The 21,329-nt window shown below is 40.8% G+C and overlaps 2 long non-coding RNA genes across 3 annotated transcripts in view; one reads left to right on the top strand and one right to left on the bottom strand.

Moving 5' to 3' along the window:
- LOC128344198 (uncharacterized) overlaps positions 1–683 on the top strand; it is a 25,043-nt gene extending 24,360 nt beyond the window's left edge. Inside the window, exon 3 of the long non-coding RNA XR_008315715.1 lies at positions 573–683. This is a non-coding gene — a long non-coding RNA (uncharacterized LOC128344198). The remainder of the gene's footprint in view (positions 1–572) is intronic.
- Positions 1–21,329, bottom strand: part of LOC128344178 (uncharacterized) — a 23,544-nt gene extending 2,215 nt beyond the window's left edge. The window contains exons 1-3 of one of the 2 annotated variants that reach the window (XR_008315704.1): positions 21,069–21,329; positions 13,022–13,085; positions 8,588–8,644 (exon numbers count right to left, since the gene is read on the bottom strand). This is a non-coding gene — a long non-coding RNA (uncharacterized LOC128344178). The remainder of the gene's footprint in view (positions 1–8,587; positions 8,645–13,021; positions 13,086–21,068) is intronic. The other variant, XR_008315703.1, reaches the window with a different exon arrangement.

Genomic DNA, 21,329 nt, shown 5'->3' with positions numbered 1-21,329 from the left:
AAGAACCACAGTACCGCTGTGATTTCCGGACACCTTTGCATGTATACAGATGACATCTCACTCTTTTCTTCAGATGCAGTCAGGTCACTGAATCCCCAAAATCTGATTCAGCGCTACCCTCCAAGAATATCTTGGCAAGTTATCTTGGCCAGGCTTATTTTGCTTCTCAGAAGCCAAATGTAAATACAAGAGCAGCAGCTATAGCAGTAGGAAAATTGAAAAAGCAGCCAGCCCACCTGTATTTATATATGAAAAGAGAAATAAGTTTTCATTCTGGGTTTTTTAAAATAAAATTCATCATGTCCATTATAACCAAGTAGTTTCTAATTCTCTAGTCAAGGTGGCTTTAGTGGCCTACTAAGTCTTAAATACTTAATAGGCCTACTAAGTTTTAAAGTCTTAACTTTTCCTTTTCTATTCACACATTAAATAAAAGTGCCTCATCCTGGCACTTTGTTTAGAGCTAATATTTATGTAAACAAGTCACAAGAGTCATCTGAAGGTTATTGATTGAGAGGGACTATTAAGTCTGGGAAGCTACATTCATCGGTACGTGGGTTGTATCATTTCAGATGGCAGGTTGGAGCTCACATGAATTGAATGCTTTCAGTCCAGTGAACCTGCACCTACAAGCTGAGGTGGTAAAGCCTAGACACACAGCGCTACCTCCCCAGTCAAATTTAAACTACCTATCAAATAATGTTCTGCAGGTAAAGACAAACCACTTCTTTCCTTTTGTTCTCTTGCGTTAAGTTTGGCTGTTGAGATCAGAGCTAAGACCTTGAATTACAAAGCTCCTATTATTCTTTACACTATAGAAATAAAAAGATTTGCACTTATGCCAATCGTTAGAATAATACTTTCAAATAATGTTCTGCTAGCTAAATGTATTTTTTCAATGTACTATTTAATTATGTGTACGCTTGATTTAACACTTAGTACCAAAAATGCTAAAAGCTCAAAAAATACTAAAAGCTATGGAAAACGCATATCTCTATATTGCAATACTGTATGCAAAAGCATTTTAAGATTCTGATTCTGGAGGAGCCTTATTGAAAACACTTCTGACTCATCTCGTGGGGCTTAATGACAACTGAGTGTGATACAGGTGTCCTAATAAAAGAAGAGAGGGTACTTCTGATGCCTATGACAAACATTGGTAATAAGCTAGCCAAAGTTATGTACTTCCAAGTTCCACTGATTTCAAAGCAAGCATTATGTATATTTATTTATCATATTTTTATATGCCTGATATGTACATCTCTAGGCAATGTACAAAATTTATTTAACTCTTGCCCACTGAAATCAATATTAATTTGCACTAGATTATGTACACTGCAAATTCTAAGGATCTATTTAACACTCAGCACATCTGTTTTAACCAGTAGGAAACCAGTTTGTCATAATTCCTTGAAAGAACCATGAAAATTGTTTTGTGAGAGTGTTAGCCTCAGGCCTAGTATAAAACTGAAGGGACTACTTTCTTATGTAAGGAAAGAGAGCCTCAGTTTTGTAGCCTCAGTCCCATCAAGAGAACTGAAAGAACCAGCTCATGCACCTGCTTGCATGAGACCTGTCATTAGCAGCTGATATAACCAACCTTCTCCAAGTGCCCTTGACTTTGGAAGGGTGGCAACTGGAGATAAGAATTTTTATTTTCTTGGTGTCCTGTTTATAGAAATAATTCCTAAGGGAGATCTGCCCTGAGTTGTCGTTATGCTCTTTTAGGCATCAGGCAAAGTCTGTCCAGTTATTTAGCCATTTGGGGGTTAATTTAGTTTACTGTATTGTTTGGCTTGGGTATTCTGGCTTAGCTTGGCTTAGTTTGGTTTAGTTTACTGGTTTCTAGTATATTTTAACTTGCTTTTTTGTATTGTTTTTATTTAACGTGTGTGTTTAATTTGATTTGTTCTACTCTTATTATTGGTCAGATATTTTTTATAATTGTTAAGCTACCTTAAATGCCACTTATTACATTAATTGAAAGTGGCATACAATTTAAACAAACTATACTTTTACTTTAAAAAACTACACTATTCCTTTGTTCAGAGTCACGGCAATTAAACAGATCGATCTTATCTGAATTATAATCTGAAGCATAGTTCAGATTATCGTGCATGAGCTACAAGCCTCAAGCTCATGTACACCTACCTTACAGTTTCCTGTAATGTATTCTGAAAACTGTGGTTTATTCAAACACATTAGTTAAAGCAACTAGTATCACATTGTGGCTTGTTATCCTGACATAACTAACTAGAGTTAGAATAAACCGCAGTTCACTAAATTCATAAATGGGCGGGGGGGGAGTGTGTGAGTCCAAGGCTCACTGTGGCTGGTTCTTGTAACGCTAAACCAGGCCTGAACAAATTATCCTAAAGATGTTGAATCCCTGGATATTAGCTATTGTGGCTGGGGATGTTGCGAGTTGTGGTTTAAGCTGGAAGGCCAAAGTTGTGCAGTCCTGAACTAAACCAGGATCTGAACCTCATTCAGCATGGTTTCAATTTGTAGTGTTGACACACCCATTTTTCCCCAAGAAGGAAAAAACCTTTTAACTATTTTGTATTTCCCTCTCAACTTTATCACTCAGTTTTAGTTTGCATAAATTAATGTCTTGCCAATCTCTTCCTTTTTGTCCATGTATTTAAAAAATATTTCACTGTCCATTTTGGTGGACAGTGAAGTCCCCTACCCTAGTAATCCCTACTCTACTCTACGCTACGCTACCCAACCCTACGCTACCCTGCCCTAATAATGTTCATAATATCCTGAGCTGTCCTAAATGCTGGATGATCATGGACAGGATACATTAAAAGGAGAGAAATCAAATGTTGAATAATACAATCAGAAGAAATCTATCTATCTATCTATATAACTATCTATCTATCTATCTATCTATCTATCTATCTATCTATCTATCTATCTATCAATCATATTTTTATACTGCCTGATATATACATCTCTAGGCAGTGTACAAAATTTTAAAACAATATTTAAAACACACGAAACAATTAAAACAGTAACATACAGCAGAAATAAAAACAGTAGCATAAAACAAGTATTAAAACAAATCATTAAAATTAATTCTAACTAAAAGCCTGTGAGAACAGGTGGGTCTTGAGGGTCTTCCTGCAAACAAACAGAGAAGGAGATGGTCTTATTTCAGTAGGGAGCATATTCCAAAGCCGCAGGGCAGCCTCAGAGAAAGCCTAGGTCACCGCCAAGTGAGCCAGTGGCAACCATAACTAGACCTCTCCAAAAGATCATAACAGACGGCAGGGTTCATGACAAAGGAGGTGCTCTCTTAAATACCCTGGACCGAAGCTGAATAGGACTTTATAGGTAATAACCAGCACTTTTTATTTCACTTGGGAACATATTGGTAGGCAGTGAAGTTCCCTCAAAACCGGTGTTATGTGGTCCCTTCGAGTTGTCCCAGAGACCAGTCTGGATGCTGCATTCTGTACCAAATGTAGTTTCCTGACTACATACAAAGGCAGCCCCATGTAGAGTGCATTACAGTAGTCAAGCCTTGAGGATACAAATATATGTACCACTGTTTTAAGGTCATTAACTTCCAGAAATTCAACTTCAGTTGAATTTGGATTCAACTTATAAACCTTCTTCATGTGACTGAGGCCTTGAAAGCTGTGGATATATCAATACATCTCCCTGTACTCATCCACATGTCTTTATGATCCTAGGGAATATGCATTTCATAGAATAAAAATTTCAAAAATAAGGTTTGATTAAGTGTCGTCAAGAATGTGTCGACTCTTGGTGACCACATAGATAGATTCTCTTCGGGATGGCCTTTAAGGTCTCTCAGTGGTGCATTCATTGCTGTCGTAATTAAGTCCATCCACCTGGCTGCTGGTCATCCTCTTCTTCTCTTTCCTTCAACATTTCCCAGGCTTATAGACTTCTCAAGGGAGCTGAGTTTTTGCATAATGTGCCCAAAGTATGATAGTTTGAGCCTGGTCATTTGTGCCTCAAGTGAAAGTTCTGGATTGATTTGTTCTATGATCCATTTGTTTGTTTCCCTGGCTGTCCATGGTATCCTCAAAAATCTTTTCCAGCACCAAAGTTCAAAAGCTTCCATATTTTTTCGATCTTGCTTCTTCAAAGTCTATGTGTCGCATCCATAGAGTGTCAAGGGAAAAACCATTCTGAATTATTCTAATCTTTGTAGGTATAGACACATCACAGCATCTAAATATCCTTTCAAAGGCCTTCACTGCAACTCTACCAAGTGCTAGTCTGCAGCATATTTCTTGACTGCTGGATCCTTTACTGTTTATGGTCGACCCTAAAAGGCAGAAACTATCCACCACTTCAGTGTCTTCATTATCAGTTCCGAGGCTAGTTGCTGTACCTGTTGTCATTAGTTTAGTCTTCTTTACATTTAGTCATAGTCCCATTTTCTCACTGTGCTCCCTGACTTTCATTACTAGAGTCTGCAGAACATCCACATTATCAGTTATCAGAGACAATCAAAGGTTTTTCTGTATTCAATAGAGCACATATTGACTTTCTTTGGCTTTCTCAATTATCCAGCATACATCAGCAATGATGTCTCTTGTTCCTTGGCTTTTCTGAAACTACCTTGAAGATCCGGCATTTCCCTTTCCATTTAGGTTCTAATCTGCGTTGGATGATCCTGAGCATTATTTTGCTAGCATGTGAAATTAAGGATATTGTGCAGTGGTTTGCACAATCTGTTAAGTCTCCTTTCTTTGGCATGGGTATGCAGAATGACCTCTTCCAATCTGTTGGCCACTGTGTTGTTCTCCAAATTTGCTGGCATAGTTTGGTTAGAGCCCTGACTGATTCTTCTGTTGCTTGCCATATTTCTGTACCTATTCCATCAATTCCTGTAGCCTTCTGACTTGGTAATGACTGGACTGTTGATCTAACTTCATCTTCCTGTACTAGCGGTTCTTGCAAGTAGGGAATATCTTCTGGAGCAGGGATTCTCAATGTTGGATCCTCAGATGTTCCAAAAGCCACTGGGGCTAGGGATTATGGGAGTTGAAGTCCAATAACATCTGGGGACCCAACATTGAGAATCTCTGTTCTGAGTATCTGGGATGTTGACATCCCTGCTTTATAGATCTTCAGTATACTCCTTCCATCTCTGTTTGATCTTCTCTGAATCAGTTACTATCTGTCCTTTGGCATTCCTTAACATACCAATTCAAGGTTGGAAGAATTCTGAATTCAGAAATCTTTTGGAAAACATTCCTCATTTTTCCATGTCTATTTCCATCCTCAAGGTCTTTACAGATGTTACTGTAATTCTGTTCCTTGTCTCTTCTAACATTTTTCTGAAATTCCCTATTAAGTTCCTTCCTGAGGTCTTTATCTTTCTTGACTTTGGCTTCTCTCTTCTTCTTGGCAATTTCCACCATCTGTTCTGACATCCATTTTGCTTTCTTCTGTTTCTTGGTCTTTGGCAGTCTCTTTTCACATTCTTCCTTAACAACTTCTTTGATTTTATTCCACAGTTTCTCTAGTTCTCTATCAATGAGGTTCAGAACTTCAAAGTGGTTCCTGATGTTTTTCTTGAAAATGGTGGGTACATTCTCAAGATCATATTGCGGAAGCTGGATAGCCTTGTTTTTCTGCTTTAGCTTGACTTGGAACTTTCACATGAGTTCGTGATCTGTTCCACAATCAGCCCCCAGCCACATTTTTGCTGTTGTAACCGAGCTCTTCCTCCTCCTTGCACCAATAATGTAATCAATTTGATTTCTGTGTGCTCCATTTGGTGAAGTCCATGTGTATAGGCGCCCCTTTGGTTGTATGAAGAATGTGTTAGCAATGAAGCAATCAGTGGCTTGGAAAAAATAATAAGTCATTCTCCTGCTTCATTTCTATATCCTAGGCCATGCAGTCCGCCTGTGTTTTCCTCTTTACCATTTCCAACTTTGGCATTCCAGTCTCCAACCACCAGTAGCACATCTTGCTTGCATGTTGTCAATTTCAGACTGAACTTAAGCATAAAACTCATCAACTTCCTCTTCTTCTGCATCAGTCTCATTGTGGTGGTGGTGGTGGTGTGTTCCTGGGAGGATGAGCAAAGTACTTCTGGAAGTATACTCCCAATAGGGTCACCCAAAGCATGAAGGTCATCCCAGATGACCAAAGCAAGATACCTAGCTAAAGCAAGCAGGCACCTATATTGGGCAGCAGCGATATAGGAAGGTGCTGGAGGCAGACTATCACTTCAGTGATGACAACAAAGGCATAATTTCATACTGCATGGGAGGAGGCAATAGTAAACCACGATGTGCCGGATGATGGGCCCCTCAGGTCGGATGGCACTCAACATGCTACTGAGGAAGAGCTGAGGATCTCTCAGAGTGCCGATGGTGTTTATGATGTGGTTAGATTAGAGCCTTTTGGACGTCTAGAAGCTGATTGGAAGCTGCAAAGACCGAATTACAATGGGAACGTGGAATGTAAGAAGCATGAATACTGGAAAGCTTGACACAGTGAAAGATGAAATGAATTGACTACAGATTGACATCTTGGGCATCAATGAATTAAATTGAACTGGAATACGATACTTTCAGTCAGAAAACCATACCGTTTACTACTCAGGACACAAGAAACAAAGAAGGAACAGTGTTGCTTTCATAGTCAGGAAGGATATAGCAATACCATAGTACTTGGGTACAATGTGGTCAGTGACTGACTAACTTGGGTACAATGCGGTCAGTGTATCAAAATAAGGTACACTTCCAAAATATTGTACTTGCCAGAAAGGACAGAATAGTTTTATGAGTAGGATATTTTCTTAATGGGGGAGAACTATATTAGCACAATAATACAGGAAGAGGTCTTAATCCATGTTTAGAAAAACAGAAAATTGTCTTAGAAGAGGTTAGGGATGTGCACAGAACTGATTCTGGTGGTTTGGTTCAAATTCAAGCCGAATTAAAACTGGACCACCAGACTGTGAGCTGGTTTGAGTCGGTCCGAAGGTTGAAACGGGCTAAACCAGTTTGATTTGGCTCAAGGGGTATGCTTGTACAGGGGAATTCAGTAAGGATCCCCTTTTACAAGCAAAGATGGGTACTCTGCCCTTAAAATGCTTCTAATGAGGGGCAGTGAGAGGGCACCTTACCACCTGTGGCGGTGTGGTTCTCCCAAGCTCCGGACTGTTTCCGGCGCTCCAGCACAGCTCATTTCTGACCTCCGTGCATGCTGAATTAGCAGACCTAGTTCGGAGCTCGGAGGAGCTGTGCTTCCTCTGCACCACCAGTGGTAAGGTGCCCTCTCTCCATCCCCCATTAGAATCATTTTAAAGCCAGGGTTCCCCCTTTGCTTGTTAATGGGAATCCTCACTGGGTTCCCCTTTACAAGCATGTCCCTCAAACTGCTGAACTGGTCCCATTAGAACTGGAGCCAGTTTGGCGCGTACTGAGACTGGCATCTCTTTTGAGGGGTCTGGTCCAGTTCGAGTCCGAACTGGTCGAACTGGCTCAGTTCTATTCAAACAGAATTGGTTCTGCACATCCCTATAAGAGGTGTTCCCTACCATGTGTGAGAGAAGGGAGAATGCCTTTTCTAAGGTGATGCTTGCCATCCATGGGTTTCATAAGGTATTAAAAACAGTGTTTTAAAAATCTGCTATGTAATTACAGGTTGAGTATCCCTTATCCAGACATCCAAAATCTTGAATGCTCCAAAATCCAGACACCACGCCGTAAGAAAAACAAAAAACAAAACACCTCAGCTCACTCACTCGCAGATTCCCAATTTTGCTGTTGTTAAACATGCAGTCAAAACTTACTTATTTCAGAAGGCTGCACACATCTCACCCCTCTCATTGCCCACCCGGGACATTTCTCCCCTAGTTCCATTGTCCCAAGCCCACTCCCTGCTTTCCTCCCTTGCATCACCTCCCCCCACGGCTCTGGGGTCCCCATGCACCCCACCTACACTGGCAACCGCCGAGTTTTCTTCTTCAAGGGTGGGGGCTGCAGATGCCGCAGGCAGGAAAAGACACAAAGTCTCCTTTCTTGGGGGAGGAGCAGGAAGGGAAGGTGCACGTGCTGAATGTTTCTTCCCAGTCGCCTCTCTAGGAACCTGGACTCTCTCAGGTTAACCCTTAAACTGGCCTTCCCCTTGCAGGAGGCAGCAAAGGGGGCTCCTCCATCCCTGCCTTGCAAGAGAGAGCAAAGAGTAATGCTCTGTTTGGCGCCTGCTCTGTTGACGTCTGTTTTGATGCTCTGTTGGTGCCTGCTCTGTTTTTATAAAATACAGTAACCTTTTGTGTTTAGACTTGGATCCCATGCCCAAGGTATCTCATTATGCAAATATTCCAAAATCCGGAAAAATCCAAAATCCGGAACACTTCTGGTCCCAAGCAGTCCGGATAAGGGATACTCAACCTGTAATGAGGAACACCTCACTAAAAAATCCCCCAAACTTTTAAGTTGATCGATCTAACTAATCAGTAACATTTTAAAGCCCTAATTTATTGCTTCGGCATGCATATGTACATGCATATAAAAGCCCATTTGATTGTAATTCCTCTGTCTTTCATAGGGTGAAAGAGGGTTGGGGAAAGACTCACCCTGGGAAACACGGATGTGGATGGGGAGCATGGACATCACCTGGGACCGCTATACTGCTTTACACAAATACATAAATAAATAAAATGATTAAAGACATTTAAAAATTAATGTGCTAATAAGCTTGTACATTCAGCTAGACTAAGGGTGCACACTTGAAAGAGATACTGAGGTCATTCACACAAATGAGGCTGTTCTCATGAGCAGTCTAACCCAGCCTGGGGCAGCCCACCCTCTGCCTTGCTCTGTGCCTCATGGAGCTGCACGAAGCAGGGCTGTCCATGTGGGTGCATGGCAGACACGCTGAAAATGGATGTTTTGGTTGTCTGTGGGGGAAGTTAGGTTAAGAACAGCCTTCTCCCTGTGCCCTCCCAGCCCACCCCTGGTGATCGTGAGAATCGGCTTAATAAAAAACTGTGTTCTATCTGGGTTTGGGAGATATATGTGCTCCCAATTTTCAGCTGTGTGGAAGCAAAACAGGAGGAAAACCTGGGTAGAAGTCATTATTGTTGGAGCCTGGAAGCATCAGTTCTCAGCTGCAATGTCTCATAGCAACCACGGGGGGGGGGGTGTCAGGGTCATGGATAAAAGTGCTGGACTCCTCCCCTCTTTGTTCTTCTAGTGTTAGTCTCCATTTTGTCTCTCCAGAGATGGCTGTTTGTTTAGTCTCTCTTCCCTTTCAACCTTAAGCTCAGCTTTCCTATCCTTTTGTAGCTTCTAAATAAATCCTTGTTGTTCTTCAGATTTAAAGAACTGTCTCCAGACCTCTTGCTTGGCTGAATTCTCCCCAAACTGGCTTTGCTCTGCTAATGGGAGTTGAACTGTCATTCTTCCCCTACAATTATGTGAAAGCAAGGTAGAAGGAAAACCTGAGTAGCTTTTCCTCCTACCTTGCTTCCACACAACCAAAAACTGGGAGCACACACAGCTCCCAATCCCAGATAGAACACAGTTTTTCATTGTGTGAATGACCTCACTGTGTTTCTTACTACCTCATCTCATTACATGTGTCACATCCTCCTAGTATATCCTTTTCCATCCTTTAACTTCATTTCCTCCCTTTTCCTCTCTTGTCAGTAATTTATCACTTTCCTCTGATTTATACTGGCACATATTCAAATAACCTAGTAGCTAAATGAAACAACGTATAACTTCTATATTGCATTAACAGGAATTAATGTGGCACTGCTGAATTCTTCTTGCACAGGTGTGTGTGTGTGTGTGTGTGTGTGTGTGTGTACACGTACACATGCACACAAAGAGAAAAATGCTATTACTTCTGCATTTGAAATAGTAGTTTCATTTCATTTTGAGTACTGCACATCTTTCATTCTTAGCTGGTAGGCTGACAAAGCTAAAACAACCTGGATAAAAATGAAAGGATTTCAACAACTGTGAAATACTGTGTGACATAACGGCTAACATAAAGCCATCATTCTCAATGTTTACATTGGTACTGATTCTTAACAGCATGATGTTAGTTCAACATAAAGCTATGCTTTTTCTAAAACAACCCAGGCACAAGAAGATCCTTTTAACAACCAATCATGTCCCATGCCTATAAAGAATTACACTACCAATCCAAACTGACATGTACGTTAAAGTTCACCTATGGGCACCTTAAATTTTTACTCAGAGCCAAAGATTTACTCATCTCAGGAATCTCAACCCTGGATGCAATGGTTGCATGGATATATATCATTCCAGGAATCAATGGATGTTACAGAGCTAGAGTTCTGAATTTATCCAATTGTTTTACAATTAACCCAATACGACATCCAAAGAAGTAATTTAAATAAAGAAATTCAGGTTGCACAGTGTAAATCAATATGATGAAAAGGGAAACATTGACAATGCTTAACAATTTGGCTGCTTGTACAACAGCCTGTTTCTTTGAAGTTATTTATGTCTCTGTGGAGTTGCAGCAAAGGCTGAGATATGCAAAGCCATAGTACTTGCGCCAGAACTCACTAGCTGCCAACGTATTAGGAAAACAGCTATGTGAAATAGATTCCTTGATGTCCAAGGGTAGGCCTAGAGAATGAAGGCACTGACTGTGATATCCAGGACTGTTTTCATAATGGATACTACTTCCAGTGATGTAGCTATGTTAGTTTATTGTAACATAAGCTTCTGTGGACTACCCCTCTGTAATGTGTAAAATAGCCCTTGAACTTGTGTTCTTATAGACTCAGGGCCATTTTGCATGTAACAGCGCTTCTACATAGAAGACATTTCTGTGTATAAAAGAGAATGAATCTTGCTTGTAGATCACACGTGACAACTGCATACGTGAGTTTTTTCTCTCAATATCAGTGTACTGCAATGTCACAATGGTCTGTAGTAGACTTGTAAAAGAATATTCTTCTGCATTATTTAGCATAGGAGGGAATATTTTGCAGAATTATTCTACCCATTCTATTAAATGTATCAGAATATTCTTTTACAAAGTCTAGTCTGTAGACTTGTAATATATAACATATATATTGTCCCAAATGCTGTTTAACATTTCCATGAAACCCCTGGGAGAGAGAGGTCATCCGTAGGTGTGGGCTGCGGTGCCATCAATATGCTGTTGACACCCAGCTCTATCTATCTTTTAAGTTGGCAGACACCAGGGTGGCAGTGGATGCTCTGAACCAGGGCTTGGAGGCTGTTCTGGACTGGATGGGGGCAAAGAAGCTGAAACTTAATCCAGATAAGATGGAACTGCTCTGGGTTGATAGAACTGATCATCCGAGTAATGAGGTAAATCTGGTCTTGGATGGGGGTCACACTCCCTCTGAAAGAGAAAGTCAGCAGCTTGGGGTTGCTTCTGGACCTGACGTTGTCCTTGGAGGAGCAGGTGGCGGTGGTGTGCAGAAGAGCCTTTCACCAACTGTGGCTGGTACACCAGCTGCGACCCTACTTGGAGAAGTCGGACCTGACCTCAGTCACTCATGCATTGGTAACATCCAGATTGTACTACTGCATTGCGCTCTACGTGGGGCTGCCCTTGAAGACTGTTCAGAAGCTTCAGCTGGTTTAGAATGCTGCTGCAAGGACGCTCATGAGTGCAAGTCATTTCATGAGTATCACACCCATCCTGCGTCAGCTTCATTGCTAGACTGCAGTCCACTTCTGGGCTAGATTCAACATGCTGGTCTCGACCTTTAAAGCTCTACATGGCTTGGGGCCGGGGTACCTGTCAGACCACATTTGCCCATATGGATCTGCCAGGGCCCTCCACTCATCATCTCAGGCCCTGTTCATGGCCCTACCACTAACAGAGATCCAGCTGGCAGGGACTAGAGACAGGGCCTTTTCGGTTGTGGCCCCTCGGCTTTGGAACACCCTCCCTGAAGAGCTTCGCCATGTTTCCTCCCTCAGAGCTTTTAGAAAACAACTTAAAACACGCCTTTTTAAAGGAGGCTTTTTAACTCTCCATTTTTTATTATATCTGTTAGGTTCTTTAGGTTTTTATAATTTTCAGTTTTTAGCTTTTAAAATAACTTTTAATTTGACGCTAATAATGAGTGTGGTTTTAACCTGACTTTTAACTTGTTTGTTCAATTTGGTTAATTTTGGTCAATTTGGTTACTTTTATTGTGTCTTGTATCTATTTTATTGTTGTGAGTCGCCCCAAGCAGTAGTGCACTGGAGGGGCAGGGTATAAATATTTTAAATAAATAAATAAATAACCACATTAACTGTATTATTTTTCAGTTTATACATAAAGTTCATTCACACAATGAAAAACTGTGTTCTTCCTAGGTTTGGGAGCTGTGTGTGCTCCCAATTTTCGGTTGTGTGGAAGCAAGGTAGGAGGAAATCCTGGGTAGAGGTGATTGTGTGGAAGCAAGATAGGAGGAAAAACTATCCAGGTTTTCCTCCTACCTTGCTTCCACACAACTGAAAACTGGGAGCACACAAAGCTCCCAAACCTGGGTAGAATACAGTTTTGATTGCATGAATGACCTCCCTGTGTCCTGGGAATGCCCTTGAAGTGGCTCCCAAAATAATAATAATTTTTAAAAATGTCAAACAAATATTTGCATGAAAAGTGATAAGTTTACATGTGTGTTGATCAGATATGATACTCCACAAACAAAACCATATTCTGTCCTCACTTCCCCCCAAGCACAGTCCTTCATCTGTAACTCTCAGGATTATTGTGAAAACAAAAAGAAAAAAATCTAAAGATTGGGCTAACATTAAATGTGGTATATAAAAGTTTCACAGGCATATCTTGTGCAGAAAGGCATACTTATGATAGAAGTTCTGCCCTCTGGCATTCAAGATATAGGCAATGATCACTTTTTAAACACGCATGGATAAGGAAGTAGGAATAATTTCTTGCAGACATTTGTTTAAATTGTGCATGATACTTTATGTCCGTTGTACATAAATAGAGGTCACATGGACTCTCTGAAATAATGGGCAGTAAATGACCTTACCTGCATTCCTGCTGCTTATGAGTCAAGAAGCTCCAGGCTGTTCCACAGCAAAAAGAGCAGAAAACTGGAAAAGGAATGTAATTGTCAAATCATATAGAAGAAGTGGTTTCAAGTGAAGAGACCTGCCCATGGCTAAGAAAAAATATATAATAGGTCATAGTCCCTTTTTGCCCTTAGGATCACACTAAAGTTACGGTCGTAGGAAATAAATCATACTATGTCATATCACATGCAGAATTATGCCGGTCTTGGTCTGCTCTGTAAAAATACACATGCTCAGTTTTACAAACCGGGAGCAGTACCGTATCAGTAGGCCTTCTTCAGAGGTAAACTCTGATTGGTATGTCGTGAGGGCAAGCTCATTGCCAAAAGCTTTTGGTGGCTGTGGATGCTAAGGGAAACACAGCAAATGCAGTGGTCTAAATACAAAGAGTGTCCATATGTATAAGCTGCAGCTAATTAATTTATTACATTTTTTTTCAGATAAAAATGTTAATAAGATTAAATATCTGTCAGGGCATTCTGCTCAAAGGATATATGTTGTGCTGTACTACTGTTCCTATGCAACTATAAATATGGATTGAAATGCATGCAATATAGGCACTGAAGAGTAGAGCCGCCCTTGTGGTAGTGAATGGAGGCAATTGCTTTGATTCCTGCCTGGAGTCTCCCTGGCCCCACTGCAGCTGGCCCTGGAGCACCATGCCCACCGCCGTAGCAGCTATACTCTGATGCAGCCAGGCCTCCACAACTCACTCTGCTCGGCTGCATGCAGTTGCATCTCAAGACCCTTTCTGAAACTCTTCAAAGCTATTGCTAGTCCGCATAAACAATAATGAACTAGGTGGATCAGTGGTCCACTTAGTGGAAGGCAATCTCCTATGTTCTTGCTTAGAAACCAGAAATCTTGAAATCAAAAGCTGGCAGCTCCACCCTAGATACATTTAACAAGAAATAAAATTTATTTCAGCAGAACTGCCTTCCAAATAAGTGCATAGGACCATAGCTTTTGAGAACCAGAAAAAATAGCTGCAACCTATTTATTATTATTATTATTAATAATAAATAAATTAATTAATTTTACACAGTCAGGTGTTATTGACTGGTTTGTTTCATCCAGACATCGAGTCCTTCCCAAGGACCTGGGATGCCAGAATTTTATTGTCAATGTTGTTCTTGTTATTATAGATATTGTTGCAGAATATAGGCTGTTCCCAGTAAGGCTGCTTTTTGTAATTGGCTGATGGTGATTTCTGTGGCCCCTATGGTGTTGAGGGGCTCTTCAAGTTGTTTTGGAATTGCACCTAGGGCGCCGATTACTACTGGGATTACTTTGGTCTTCTTCTGCCACAGCCTTTCAATTTCAGTTTGTAGATCTTTGTATTTTGTTATTTTTTCGATTTCTTTTTCTTCTATTCTGCTGTCCCCTGGTATTGCTATGTCGATTATTTTAACTTGTTTTTCTTTCTTCTCAACTACAGTTTTATCTGGTGTATTGTGTGGCAGATGTTTGTCTGTTTGTAGTCGGAAGTCCCATAATATTTTTGCATCTTTATTTTCTACAACTTTTTCAATTTTATGGTCCCACCAATCTTTGGCTACAGGTAGCTTGGATTTTTTTGCAGATGGTCCAGTGTATCATCCCTGCTAACTTGTCATGCCTTTGTTTGTAATCATTCTGTGTGATCTTTTTACAACAGCTGATTAGGTGGTCCAATGTTTCATCTGCTTCTTTACAAAGGCGGCACTTGCTGTTTGTGGTTGATATTTCGAATTTTGCTCTTATTGCATTTGTTTTTAGTGCTTGTTCTTGTGCAGCCAGTATTTCTGTTTCTTTCTTCAAGTTGCCATTCTTAAGCCATTGCCAGGTTTTGGTGATGTTTGATTTTCCAGTTATATTGTGCAAATATTGACCATGCAGGGGCTTATTTTTCCATTTTTCTGCTCGGTTCTTGACTTGTTCTTTCTTGTAGGCCTGCTTTGTTTCATTGGTGTTGAATAGTTTCTCATTATTGACCATTTGAAGTGCATCTTCTTCACTGTCCTTGATATATTCTTCAAGGCCTCTTTTCTCCTCCTCTGCTGTATGATGAATTTGCAACATTCCTCTTCCACCTGAGCTGCGAGGGAGGTAGAGCCTATCTACATCACTGCGGGGGTGCCGAGCATGATCGATGGTCATGATTTTCCTGGTCTTACGATCTAGCGTCTCTAGCTCTGCCTAGGTCCAGTCTATTATTCCTGCAGTGTATCTGATAATAGCTATAGCCCAGGTGTTTATGGCTTGTATGGTGTTCCCGCCATTGAGTTTGGACTTGAGGATTTTTCGAACTCTCCTGATGTATTCACTTCCTATTTTTCTTTTAACTTGAGTGTGTGCAATGTTATCAGCCTGGAGAATGCCCAAGTATTTGTAATGTTCTTTCTCTACCAGGTTCTTGATCTTGCTTCCATTGGCCAGTTCTATTCCTTCTGTTTTTCTTATTTTCCCTCTGTTCATTGTTAATGCAGCACACTTGTCTGGTCCAAACTCCATTCCTATATTGCTACTGAATATACAAACAGTGTTTAGCAGTGATTCCATTTCTGACTGGGACTTTCCATACAACTTTAGATCGTCCATGTACAGCAGACAGTTGATTTTACTTGATGTTTTAGACGTTTGATATCCGAGGCCTGTTTTGTTTAGTATTTGTGAAAGTGGAGTCATGGTGATTACAAACAACAGACTGAGTCCCCTTGGAAAATACCTCTTCTAATGCTAACCTGTCCAAGTGTCTCGCCATTGATTGTTCACTGTGTACTCCACATGCTCATTGCTTTCTTTATAAATATCTGAATGTTTTTGCTGACACCAGTTGTTTCTAAACATTTTAGTATCCATGTGTGAGGCAATGAGTCGAATGCTTTCTTGTAGTCAATCCATGTAACACTTAGATTTGTTTTTCTTCTCTTGCAATTTTCTAAAATCATTTTGTTAATCAGCAGCTGTTCTTTTGTGCCTCTGGTGTTCAGGCAATTTCCCTTCTGTTCAACTGGAAGCTGTTTGTTAAGTTAATAAGTGTTGCATTACTTCATCTGCTATTACTCCAGTTAATAATGTGAACATGGTTGGCAGGCAAGTTATCGGTCTATAATTACTTGGAATTGCACCTTTTGCTGGGTCTTTCATTATGAGATGAGTTTTCCTAGTTGTTAGCCATTGTTCATTATCACCTCCTTGCAAAATATGATTGAACTGTTTTGATAGTTGTTTATGAAGGCTTGTTAGGTGTTTAAGTCAAAAGCCATGCAGTTCATCGTCGCCTGGTGCAGTCCAATTTTTAATTTTCTTTGCTCTTTCACTTATTAATTCTGGTGTTATTATTAGATCTTGCATTTGTTGGTTACATTTTTCAACCTCTTTTACCCAGCCTGCTTTTGCAGGAGAGGAGAGCTGGTTTTGTGGTAGCAAGCATGACTTGTCCCCCTTAGCTAAGCAGGGTCCGCCCTGGTTGCATATGAATGGGAGACTTGATGTGTGAGCACTGTAAGATATTCCCCTCAGGGGATGGAGCCGCTCTGGGAAGAGCAGAAGGTTTCAGGTTCCCTCCCTTGCATCTCCAAGATAGGGCTGAGAGAGATTCCTGCCTGCAACCTTGGAGAAGCCACTGCCAGTCTGTGTAGACAATACTAAGCTACCTATGGTCTGACTCAGCTTCCTATGTTCCCTATTATAATCTATTGGATTGTCCCATAATTTCCCCCAGAATTGCACTGTTTCTTCTTTATTTGGTGTTTCTATGTTTCTTGCAGTTTCTCCTTCTATGCTTTGGTAGAAACGTCTCTGATTCGACTGGAATTGGAGATTCTGTCTGTGTTGTGTAATTCTGGCTTTGTATCTGCTAATCTTCTTTGACACTGCTGTTATTTGCTGCTTTATTATTTCCAGGACTTCTCTAATTTTCCTTGAAACCAGATGGTATTTTTGGATCAGATACTGTTTGGTGTTTTCATTCGTCAGCTTCTTGTCTTTCATATCTTTCAATTTACTAGCATCTGATCTAAGCCTGGCAATTTTATTTTCTAATCTAATCTTCCATTTACGTGATGTACTACTTTCTTTTTTTACAGGTCCCCTGATCTTATATCCGAGCTTTTGTGTTGTTATTGTTGCTGCACTGTACATTAGTCGGTTTGTTTCTTGCAAATTATTGGTTGTTATTTCTGCAAGTGCAGCATTGACATTTTTTAATGCCTGAGCAAGTTGTTTTTTGGCAACTGTTTTTAGAGCTGGAAGTCGAACCCTGGTGGTTGTTTGGTTCATGTGCTCAGTTATTTTTTGCTTTACTTCTTGTTGCTTTTCTGTTAAATGGCATTCGGGTTTTTGAGGTGAAAGCACAAGGGAGGTTGCCTGGTTTTGATTTTGAAACAGTTCAGCAACAGTGGCATCCTCTATTTCCAACACCTCCTCCATCTGCGCCTGAGCAACTTCTTCAGTTGGTGGTAATTCTTCTTCCAGATCTTGAGCCTGTGTTGCTCTTTGCAGTTCTTCCAGCTCAACTTTATTTCTTTATTTGCAGTTCTTCCAGCTCAATACTTTATTTCTTATTATGCATCTTCTCTGGTCTGCTAGCCTTTGTTCTGTTATTTCTGTATCTGGATGCTTCTCTTTCCAAATTTGGTATATTCTTTTTAAATAACCTCTTCTATTTGGACTAGACTTGTAATAGCAGATCATTATTTCCTTTTTGGCATTTTTTCATATATATTTTTTCGGTTAAGCGATGTTTCTTCCAGTAACCCTGCAGTCTCCAGCCCTGGTTGCTCAACTGAAGATCCTGAGTCCTGTTGCCCACTTGCCACCAGATGTCCAGGGACTCCAGCACCTGGCGCGGTCCTTGTTGACCCGGGCAACGACTGATCTGGTATAGATTTATTAAAGTTGCATCTCACCATATTGCTGATGGTAGAGACACACTTCGTCTGGCTCCTCTGGTGAGACCTGTCCAATATGGTTGGACCTCTGGCATAGCTCTCACCTTCCTCAGAGCACGCAACCCCCACAACCATGCCAAGGTAGTGCCTCACTGGGGGACTATTATTATTATTATTATTATTATTATTTTTTTAATTTTAATTTTTTTTAAAAAAATTATATCCCACTCTTCCTCCAAGGAGCCCAGAGCGGTGTACTACATACTTAAGTTTCCCTTTCACAACAGCCCTGTGAAGTAGGTTAGGCTGAGCGAGAAGTGACTGGCCCAGAGTCACCCAGCAAGTATCATGGTTGAATGGGGATTTGAACTTGGGTCTCCCTGGTCCTAGTCCAGCACTCTAATCACTACTCTGGAGCAGTCTCATCAGCATTAATAGGACTACTTTTGAGGAAACTGATTATGAAATTCAACATTTTAAAAATGAGAGCTGAGATTTTCAGGAGGATTTGGCCCAATTCCCTTTCTTTTGTTGCTGGTGATAGCCCTGCAAAGTTGTGTTTTCACCATAGCTTAGTGGCTGGCAACCTCACTTGCCATAGAGCCCTGCTCGCAATTATGTGAGAGGGCTACTGTGCGGGTGGTGGGGAAGGTTGCTAAAACATACCTTCCTCGCAGACGACCAACACATGTCAAAGGTTCAGATACAGTCTGGCAAATCTGAGGGGCGCAAATAATGAAATACTAAGTCCATGTGCTGCTCTAGAAATACTGGAGTTCAGCAAGCTGATTCAGCAATGACAGGCTTCTTTGTATGGATCACCTTGTTGGGGCAGGTCTAATATATGCAGAGATGGAAGCCCTATTGATAGATTTCCATTAGTAAGTGCTAAGGGGACAATGTTCTGTGCTGGTCTGGAACCGCACCTTCCTCCCACCGCCAAAAAGATGGTCAGCTCTGATGTTATCAATCATCTACTTGGGGTGATGGGATATGGAATCTAGGCTCCAGTCCCAATAAGAGACTGACTGCCTATAACAATGCTGACCACCTCTGCTAGCAGGGTAGAGACGCCCACTATAAACACCTGACTAGCAGATTTGTGGATCTGGGCCCAGATCTTTTAAACACTGTACTCTCTACTCATATGGATATGAAAAGGGCAAATTTCATGTTAGGGATCATTAGGGAGGAGATTGAAAATAAAACCGCTAATATTATAATGCTTTTATACAGACCAATGGTGCTACCACATTTGGAGTACTGTGTACAGTTCTGGTCACTATATCTCAAAAAGGATTGTTATAGAACTGGAATAGGTACAGAGGAGGAACCAAGATGATTAGCGGCTTAGAGCATCTTCCTTATGAGGCAAGGCGACAACATCCAGACTTTCTTAGTTTAGAAAAATGGCAAATAAGGGGAGATATGAAGAGGTCTATAAATTATGCATGGTGTGGAAAGAGTAGACAGAGAGAATTTTTTCTCCCTCTCTTACAACACTAGAACCAGGGGTCATCCCATGAAACTGATTGCCAGAAAATTTAGGACTAACAAAAGGAAGTACTTTTTCACACAGTGCATAATTAAACTGTGGAACTCTCTGCCATGGGATGTGATGATGGCCACCAGCTTGGATGGCTTTTAAAGGTTCTTAAACAAATTAATGTAGGCCAGGCCTATCAATGGCTACAAGTATTGATAGCTATAGACTACTTCTAGGTTCAGAAGCAGGAGGCCTCTGAATACCAGTTGCAGGGAAGCAACAGCAGAGAGGGCATATTTTTATTTCTTGCCAATGAGCTTCCCAGAAGCATCTAGTGGACCACTGTGTGAAACAGGATGCTGGACTAGATGGGCTGTGGACCTGATCCAGCAGAGTGGTTCTTATGTAAACATCATTTAAAATTGATTATTTGCACAAATTAATCACAGATTAAAAAGCATACCAGTTAATCAGTAGACTCCTTACTTATGAGTTATAGAACAGATTCATTTGGGGCTCCAAAACTGTGCTGAACAATTCTGCTAATCAAAGAAAGCAAATGTACTGCAGAAAAAAATAATTCCTGTATTTTGTCATTACTATGTGGCAGCATTTGATTTTTATGTGTTCATTAAACACATAAAATTCATTAAATTTGCTCAGCAAAGGAAACAAATGTACTGCACCAAAAAAAATTATCTTGTTTTATTTTGTTGGAACAAGCTGCGGTAGCACTTAATTTTTAGGTAACGTGTGCCATTGAGTCGATTTCAACTCCTGGCGCCCACAGAGCTCTGTGGTTTTCTTTGGTAGAATACAGGAGGGGTTTACCATTGCCTCCTCCTGTGCAGTATGAGATGATGCCTTTCAGCATCTTCTTATAATGCTGCCTGATATAGTACCAGCGGGGACTCAAAGCGGCAACCTTTTGCTTGTTAGTCAAGCATTTCCCTGCTGCGCCACTTAATTTTTATGTTGTACTAAAAAAGCAGCTATTTAAATATTTCAATATGTAAATATGTTTGGTTGATTAATCAACCAAATCAGTTTAAAACCAGGCAGTTAATCGACAATAAGAACTTTAAATCGGTTGGTAGGTTTTTCGCCTGCTCCTGCTGGTACAGAAAAATAGATGCATTCTGCGTTCTATTGGCAACTATTGGCAACGCTGCTCTTGTCCGCGGGTAGGGCTGAAAGGACACGGCTGTTAGATCATTTTCCGCCACCAGTGCGTGCACCCCTAACAAAACCTGGAATATGCTAGGAGATTGCTAAAAGGGGAAAGGGTCACTACTCCTTTCAATATTCGAAATTTACACAGTTTCATTGATTTTGATGTAATTGTTGGCATTGTTATTTTTTGAAATGGTAAAGTCAAATCCTTCTCTTATTCTCCTTCACTTAGTGAAGTCAATGAGAGAATGAGAGAATTCCTTTTACCGCAATCCCTCTGCTTTTTGCCCAAGGTGGGTAAGCACTCCGTTCCTGCCTGCATTTTAAATGCCAGTAATATCCAGTCCATGTTTTACACGCAGCCAGACTGTTCGCTCGTTCAATCTATTTTTCTGCTGCAGCCCAGAGAAGTGACTGAAGCAAAATCACAGGCAGTCACAGGATCAGCGGATCCTTGCACCATTAACTTACATGCACAGACTTTAGAGGAGCTGAAGAATTCAGTGTCCAACTACTTTCCACCGCTCACAATTCAAAGCTGTCCCACTCCCAAAAGTGTGTCGCTTAAAGGCACTCTTCATTTGCAGCCTAAAAACAAGAAGAGGGTGGACACTTTGCAGAACCTGAAAAGCAGGGACTATTTTCTCTTACTGTGTCCTCTCCTAGGCTGCTGTAATGAACAACATTCCTAGGTTGAAGCTTCTCCGCTTTGTGCCTATTAGCTGTTCCAGT

Source organism: Hemicordylus capensis, chromosome 1, assembly GCF_027244095.1.
Source record: "Hemicordylus capensis ecotype Gifberg chromosome 1, rHemCap1.1.pri, whole genome shotgun sequence".
Taxonomy (NCBI): Eukaryota; Metazoa; Chordata; class Lepidosauria; order Squamata; family Cordylidae; genus Hemicordylus; species Hemicordylus capensis.
The sequence above is the reverse complement of the archived record's forward strand: the minus strand, read 5'-3'. Positions and strand labels throughout refer to the sequence as shown.